Consider the following 8,782-nt stretch of genomic DNA (forward strand, 5'->3'; position numbering starts at 1 on the left):
GTCAATGCACCTCATCATCAGATGAATCATTCCTGGCTATTTTATACCCCACTGAGAGAAAAAGTAATACTTAGAATTATGTTTGTATGAACACAGTATGGGTCTTCTTGCTTCTGCAGTTCCCTGATACCATTTATTTAATGCTGGTTGCATTATTACACACAGTACTGCATCTTCACTGTGCAGCCATGAATATTGGTTCCCAATGACTCAGAAATTGTAACTATGCTTCGTTGATAATAACTGCAAAGGCAAATATTATCTGGAATATACAAAGGAAAGTATAAACAGTAATTCTTTTTCAGGTCATATCAACCTTATGATTTGAGAACATAGAACAACACATCTCCGATTGTATCTTCTCTTGAACTCTTTAGGCTACACTCTTAGAATGTGACTCATTTAATATTGTCCATACCTCTGCCTTCCACACACTACCACCAGTGAAGAGAGGCAAGGATCAGTGTTCAAGGCAAGAATGGATCCATTCATGAATGGAATATCCATCCCTCACTGAGTGTGGTATAAGCCTGACTGATGAGAGCACAACCTCACCACATTTATTAGTCAGAAGGTCCCTTTAGCATTGTGGAGAAAATGTCTTATTGCCTTCAGAGGGTAATTAGGTGCAGCCATCCCTGAAAGACTGCCTAGAACATGGTGTAGAACCTGTGAAGAAGGTAGATGACCTCTCTGGGTATTAAGGGTGGGTATCCTAAGAATAAATATTCATTGCTGCCACCCCTGCTGCCCTGGGGTGCTACATATCTGAGGCATAACCATGGTCCCAAACAGAGGAGTAAGAATCCATGCAGAGATCCACCCATGGGACTCATTTCCAAGGGCTGACAGTGGACCATCGCTAGCTCAGAGCTCTGAGCTTCTCCTGCATTCTGTCTTGGATAAAAGTCATCCCAAATGTAGCAGCACTATTCTGGTGGCCTAGTCTCACTGGAGTATCTAGTGAACCTCATAGTCTGGTTAGAGGTCAAATTCCTGGGGCGGTCTGGTTAGAGGTCAAATACCCGGGGCAGAGAGCAGAGACTGTGGCCCACATATCCCCTGGTCTGGACTCAGGGCACCCCAACTGGAGAGTAGTACTACTAGCCCTGGCAGGTTTGAGCTACTGGAATGTGACTTAGAAAGTTTTGAGGTTGATGTAGGCTCAGAGAACACAGCCACCCTTGGTGAGTTCCAGGTGTAGGAAGGTGACTTAGAACATTTTTGGGGAAAGCATTCCAAAATATGGGGATACCTGAAGCATGGGGGCACAGAGCAGGAGTACCTCCAGCACAGGTCTAAGAAAGATCTTGGCACAGACTGCTATTAGTTTACCAAAATTCATTTCCTTTTCTTTTAGGCAGGCAGCAAGATTATATTTTCCAGGTTTCCTTAGTGTTAGGTGTGACTATGTGAGTTCTAGCCAGTGAATTGTATGTAAATGTATGTAAAGAAGTGATATATGCCACTTCCTGACCTAACCCATACACTCTTCCTACATGACATTCTGCTCTCTTTTCCTTTGCTTTATGGGATGTTTGTCAAAATTCAGGATGAGTTCGGGAGCTGTGTTTCAAAGGTGACCTAGCTTGTCTTGATTATCTGAATCATTTAATGAAGCAGAACCCTCTACCCCCATGGCAGATTGAATTTTGGGAAAGAAATACACTTCTAATGTATTAGAAAACTGAGATTTCAGAGTCTAGCTGTTACAGTAGCTAAATTAATACAGTAGTATTTTAAGACAATGTATATTTGTGTCAGAATTCTTAAAGTCATTAAAATTTAGCATGTGAAATAATTTAGAAAAGGGTATTGTTGCCATTGAAGGACAAAATAAGTTTACTGAGCATTGTACCCTAAAATTAGATGTAACTGGTAGCATTAGATTCACATATGAGAGAAATACTATAGATATACTCTATCTTAGTTTTAGCAAGGCTATTGACCATATTTCTAATGGATCCCTTTTAGCTGTATACTCACAAATAAAAGGGTAAGTGTAAGAAGTCAACATGGTTGGAAGTTTCTAGTCAAGTTCAAACAGCTCTGTCATTGTTTCTCTTTCTTCATTTTTAGTAGCAACTTGAATAGAGAGAGATGAGAAATGCTTATCTAATTTTCAGGTGATGAAAACCAAGATGAGATAATGCGATATGTCAGAATCAAGATTGAAAATGATAGACTGAAAAGATGGACTGAAATAAAGAAAATGAAATTCAACAAAAAAGAATGGAAGGTACAGAATTTCGTTTTAATGCAACTTACTACAATATGACAGATATGACCTGTTGTAAAGGGTAAAATTGAGGACATTTCTCAAAGAAGCAGTTCAAAATCCACAACTTGCCAGATATGTCACCAAAATGATGCTATAGTTGCTCCTAAAAAAATGGCTTAGATAAAGACTAGGATACAGATAGACCTGGAACCCTTAAAACAGTGATTCTCAGCAGAGTTGGGTTGTTTTTTGTTTTTGTTTTAATTTGTAGGTGTGTAGGGGTTTTTTTTTGTTTGTTTGTTCTTATTTTTAAATTATGCTGTGCTTTTGGCGTAGGAAGCATTACTAGCCAGCCGTGCTACACATCCTACAATACACAAACCAGATCAAAACTGCAAAGAATTCTCTTTCACCATTTATGAACTTCAAATGTCCTACAGGATATTATGGGCAAACATTGTTTATAGTCACCTAACTACAGTTAACATAAAACCTTCAATATTATTACAAGGTATTATTTTTCCCACCTAACTATTATGTGTAAAAAGAGAAACTTATACTTTGCTTTTTGATTAGAACATTATCAGGATCAATTTACAAGTTCACTATGTCACTAGTAGTCATACTATTCACTCCTGTATCAGGTGACATTTGAGGTTGGTGCATTAATGGAGACTTTATGTTTAGGTGCAATCATCTCTTTGTAGTCTGCCCTTGTAGTCTTTTGTATACTGCATACATTATTATATGCTACTCCTTAAAAATGTCTCATTTATATTACATATAGGATGTTATTTTTTTTTTTACTATCTCTACAATTCTTTATTTCATTAAGCTTTTCACAAAATACAAAACTCAAACATAATTGCGTCCACTACAAAATAGAATATGTGGTTAGCACACAAACTTAAGGATCTTTTTCATTTTTAAAAATATAAATAACAGGGCAGCCCCGGTGGCGCAGTGGTTTAGCGCCGCCTGCAGCCCAGGGCGTGATCCTGGAGACCCGGGATTGAGTCCCACGTTGGGCTCCCTGCAGGAAGCCTGCTTCTCCCTCTGCCTGGGTCTTTGCCTCTCTCTCTCTCTCTCTCTCTCTGTCTCTATGAATAAATAAATAAATCTTAAAAAATATATATATATATAAATAACAAAAATGTTTGAAGTTTTACAATTTTCTTCTATGTCTCTGTTACTTTTTAAGGCTTTAAGGCTTTGCAGACCCTTCATTAATGTGTACTATACTTGTCCTCAGGGTACACTGCCCACAGGCAAGGAATGCCGCTTCGGATACATTCCTGGGAGTGACACACACTGATCTATGTTGCCTCAGCCTTTTAAAAACTAAACAACCAATCAGATGTCCTCCAATCCGGTCTCACAGTTTCATTAAGTCTCTTTCTACTACAAAGTAGTAATAGAAAGAGGTATGTTCCGAGCAGCATTCAAGGTCTTGTGTCTCAGTCATGAAGGGTAAGAGGGAAAACACTGGCTTCTTCCAGGATAGAGTTATTTGCTTTTATCCTGAAAAACTCCAACAACACATATAGTTTATATATATTAAAGATTTATTTATTTTAGGGAGAGTGTGAGTGGAAGGGCAGATGGAGGAGAGGGAGAGAATCTCAAGCAGACTCCCTCACTGAGCACAGAGTTATATCCACTACCCTGAGATTATGACCTGAGCTGAAATCAAGAGTCTCCTGCTCAAGCTATTGAGCCAGTCAGGGCACCTCCGTTGCAATAACCTGTATAGTTTAAATGTGGTTTCTATTGAAACATTTTTAGATGAAATCATGTTGAAATAAAGGGCAGTCTTTTGGGTGGGCATTTCTGAAGAGTATTAAAGTGCAGAGGAAGTCGGTGTCAGCAAAGTACCATTGAAAATACATCCCCACCGGGAATCATTTCACTTGCAAGCTCTGGGGGCAGAATCAGGGCCCTGTCTTTGGAGTGAATTAGAAGGCAAGGACTTCCAGCAGATATGACCTTCTCCTGGCCCACTAGGATCTTGTTGCCCAGCTTTTGTTGCTCAGTGAGGAGTGCTCACTGCATTTTCACAAAATGCTGGTAATCCGGAAATTGGTCCTCTGAAAGGTAGCTGGGCAGAATGTCCAACCTCACACATTCCCTTCCTTTTTTTTCTTTTTAAGATTTTATTTATTTATTCATGAGAGACAAAGAGACAGAGAGGTAGAGACATAGGCAGAGGGAGGAGAAGGAGGCTCCATGCAGGAGCCCGATGTGGGACTCGATCTGGGGAGTTGGGGAACCACTGAGCCACCCAGGCATCCCTCCCTTCCACCCAGGTGGGCACTATGCTCCCTGGAAATGCAGTCCCTTCCTTGAGCCCAGGGGTCTCCACTTCCAACATCTCCTGTGGCTCTTCAGAGTAGGATAGTAGGGGGTAGGGGTAGGGGTAGGGGTAAGGGTAGGGGAGGCAGGTAGACCAAGGCCCAACAGCACAGACTCTGCAGGCAGCAGGGGGGTGGTGTATGGGAGGATGGGGGTGCCCTCCCTGGCATCAAGTGCTGCTGCTCATACAGGGCGTGCTGGGAGGCAGAAGCCCATGGGCGTTCCTGCTGTGGGTTGAGCTTCCAAGGAAGGTGTTCCTGAGGTCACAGGACTGCATGCCCTTAATACTGTTCCTGTTGGCAGGGCTCAGGGGGTGTTAGCGCAGGTGACTGAGGCACAAGGGCCTGTGGTCCCACAAGAAGGCCTCCTTGTCCTCCCTGAAGAGCTGAAGGTGCTCTGGCTGCAGAGCAGTTGAGCGTTTGGCCTCGGAGTGGGGATGGGGGACCAGGCTAGGGTCAGTACCCCTTCCCAGCTGTTGACCACTTGGCTGCCAAGACGCTTCTTCCAGCTTTAGCCCCCTGTTCTGGAGGTGTTTCTCCCAGTTGCATAGGGCTTCAGTGGTTTCAGAGAATCAGATATTGTCTCCTAGAAGTCATTTCCCGAAGTATTGGATGTTGGAACCTGCCTGTTGGGCCTGTAGTTGTGGCTGTAAGTAGAGCTGCCTGCACTTGCAGGCCTCTGGGTCCTTTGGGCCAGCTGCTCCGTCTTGGAAACCTCCAGCCCCAAGCAGTGGGGTTCCCTGCACTGAAAGCCTTGCACATCCTGCCCCCACCCAGACTGGTTGTGTACTGGTGCGGTGGGTAGGGTGGCCCCTCATACCTTGGGTCTGAGTGGTAGAAAGAAAGTGAGGCACTGGCCCTCCCCTCTAACATTGGATGGGCCTGTCCACATGGCTCCTGTGATCTGGAACGGCTTTCCTTCCAGCGTCCTCTGTGTGGGTGTTGACTGAACAGGTGGGAAGGCATCCAGGTAGCCCTCCTGGGCTCCTCCTTCTAGCTCCGGGCTACTTTGCCTTCTTAGACTTCTAGGAATGTTCTGGAAAGAAGAAAAGGCTGACTCAGTCCTGTCAAAGTTGCTTCACAAGTTCTGGACTAGGCTTTCTTTCTCTAGATTCTGTGGGAGGCATTTGTGGTCTTTGTGGAAATCATCCTCCCAAGTCTTTGGGTACCTGGAAGGTCTCTTGTCTTCACCCACTCGCCTACGGGGTTAGAGGCTGTGGTAATTAGAATATGACTGGTTGCTGTGGGTGCTGTTTCCCTCACTACGATGTGAGCTGTTGCCTTGGAGAGGTGTGGGATGTCTCTTTAGAGAGGCATTCTCTTCGTTTTCACGTACTGAAGAGAAATGGACTCTGTAAGAGATACATTTAACTGAAGTTCCAGGCTTCTTCAGTACTGGGGACATTTAGTTATGTTCTAGGGACTCAATGAAGGCAAACCCACATCTAGATCCATTTTGGTTTCCATTCTCATCAAGATTAGCTCTCTTGTTGCAAGCTCCCTGAGGAGCTGTATATCCACTTTCTTTGGCCAGTGCAAGGTAGAGTGTGCTTTTACTACCTATGGAAGGCTGGGGCACCTGGGAAACGTGTGGCTCCAGGGAGGGTCCCAGGTAGAGGCCAGTCAGCATTAGAGTTGGTCAATTGGGCCTTCTGGTTATAATTGTGCTTGAGCTTCACTGAGGGCTATTCTCCAGACTCCTCTCTAGCAGAATATATGACTGTTCCTCTATGAAGGGAGTTTTCAGAGAACCTGCAGTTTGCCTGAGGCTGGAAGAACCACTTCTGATCAAAGTTAGATGAAGGCCGAGGTGGCTCAGTGCTGAAAGGCTTCAAGCTGACATTGTGAGCTGGGGACGACAGGAATGCCTCCCCTTTAGGAGGCAAGTTGTCAGTGGCCATGTCCAAGGAACTGGAATGCTGCTGGCTCTAAGACATGAGTGGTGCTCCCTTTCCCAGAGGAACATTATGCCTTTTATCATGACCCTGGCCATCTGCTGAAGCTCAGGCTTCCCTACCTTGGAGAAGCAGGGCTGAAGAGTTCACCTCACACTCTTCTGAGGCTCCCCCTGGGGGTTCATAGAGTGTCTTGACATAGCAAGTGTCTGGCTATTGCATCCCTTCTAGGAGGTTACCTCAAACAGAGGTGATGTCCATGAAGCCTAAACACTTCGGCCAGAGAAGCCAGGGGGTGGATGCTCAAAGATGCTAGAACTGGGAAAATGAGCTTTAAGGCAGAAGTACCTGAGCTGGTCAGCGCTGCTGGTGGACTTGGCAGGGGAAAGAAGATGGCAGAGTGGGTATCCCCACACTGGGCTCCAGGTTCTCCATGCCCTCCTGGAAGCTGCACTGTCAGGGCCCTACCTCACATTAGCATGCTCATGGTTGTAGAGGAGCTAAAATGGTAGTGTTGGGGCCAAGAAGTGCTGGTTGTGTCCTGAGATGTTTAACATTATGCTGGCATTGGGACGATTCTCCCCCAAATTTGGTTAGAATGCCAAGAGTGAGGTCAGCCTGCAGGTTCACTGCACCTTTGCTGCAGCCAGAGCTTTGTCCCTCCTGACCATGCTGCTTTTTCCTGTGCTGGGGGGTCAGAGATGATGTACTTTGGGCTAAAGGTGACAGTGCCTGCAGGTTCAGATCTGCACATATATCTCATTGCCTCTGGCATGGCCACAGCCATCCTCAGGGTTGTACAGGCTCCACGCCAACTCTGAGTTCAAACCTCGCTGCTGCTTGGGGCTTAGCCACACTCGATCATGGGCAGTTTGGTCATGCAGTGGCTACAGCAGCTGTGCTGGGCGGGTCCCGGGTGCAGGGCTTCAGGGGGCTGAATCCAGATATATTCAAATATTAATGATCTGGAATCATTTTTTCAGGTAGATTAATTTTCTACTAATGAATTTCAAGGATTGTAAGGAGAGCATGACAAAATAGTATTTATAAAAAGATGTGTTTAATCACTCCGGCTTGAAAACAACTGCTATAGGTGTCTACATCTCACCTGTATAAAGGTTTCATGTCCTCCAGAATTTAGAATTATTCTAAATAATGATGATTTGTGATATGGTAATAAGGAATTTGTAGTACAGGCCATTTAAGGAAAATGTCAGCTATCTGGGAATAAAGAGACTATGAGAGGAACTTTATTGAGCATATAATAGGCACCAAGTACGGTGTTAATTTATCGTCCTTTTTTATATCATTTTTTAAAATGTTTACAATAAACTGTTTAGGCAGATATTATTTCCCCCATCTAAAATAGAGGAAATTCAGAGCATTTAAATAACTTGTCTGGATGAAAAAGCCATTTTGCTGTGAATATAGGATTGAGACCCAATTCTTTGGGTTCAAAGCCTACGCTCTTAACTACTGTGCAAGAAAATATTAACTGGGGCATACTAGCTATCTCCAGTTGCTGAAAGGGCTGATGTTCAAAAAGAATAGGTTTTACTTGGGCCATTCTAGAGGCTATAAAGCTTGCAATAGTGAAGAGAAATCAGTAAGTGGTAGATTTTGTTTCAGTTTAAGGAACTTTATCACAACTAGTTATCCCTCAGGAGAACAGACTACCCCAGGAGGTACTGACTGGACAGGATAACAGCAAACAATAAAATCCAGTATTGATTATCTTGGGTCAGAGTTATTTGAAGAAATATTTTCTTCATTTGGGTAAGAGGTTAACTCTGTGTGTGTGTTTTTTAAAAAAGATTTATTTATTTTGGAAGGACAGAGAGAGCGCGGGGGGCAGGAAGGGGTAGGGGAAGAGGAGGAGAGAGAATCTCAAATAGACTCCCCACTGAGCACAGAGCCCAACATGGGGCTCAATTCTGTAACCTATGAGACAAAATCAGTAGCTGGATGCTTAATCTACTGAGCCATGCAGGCGCCACTAGATGTTAACTCAATTTTAACTCTGAAATTCAGTGGCTCTTCTGAATTATTTAAGTTAACCTTCTACATAGAATCCTGACATGTAATCATAAAACCAGTAGGAGCCTACTAGCTTCTATGTATTCTTATCTGCAATTAATTTATACAAATTTCCAGTATTTTATTTATCCTTGAATACCACCTTAAATTCTTTTTGGAGCAAGATGGCAGGGAAACATTTTTCTCCCCAAAAGTTCATGCCATCATATTTTTCTTACATTGACATTTTTATTTCTATTTGTTGGATTGTGAAGTATTTGAAGATTGTGGTTATATTT

General features: G+C 43.5%; 1 pseudogene; it reads right to left on the minus strand.

The window, feature by feature from the left end:
* Positions 1-4,889: 4,889 nt before the first annotated feature.
* Positions 4,890-7,254, minus strand: LOC112670481 (protein Shroom3-like; annotated as a pseudogene).
* Between the last annotated feature and the right edge of the window lie 1,528 nt (positions 7,255-8,782).

The sequence above is a fragment of the Canis lupus genome, chromosome 16 (assembly GCF_003254725.2).
Source record: "Canis lupus dingo isolate Sandy chromosome 16, ASM325472v2, whole genome shotgun sequence".
Taxonomy (NCBI): Eukaryota; Metazoa; Chordata; class Mammalia; order Carnivora; family Canidae; genus Canis; species Canis lupus.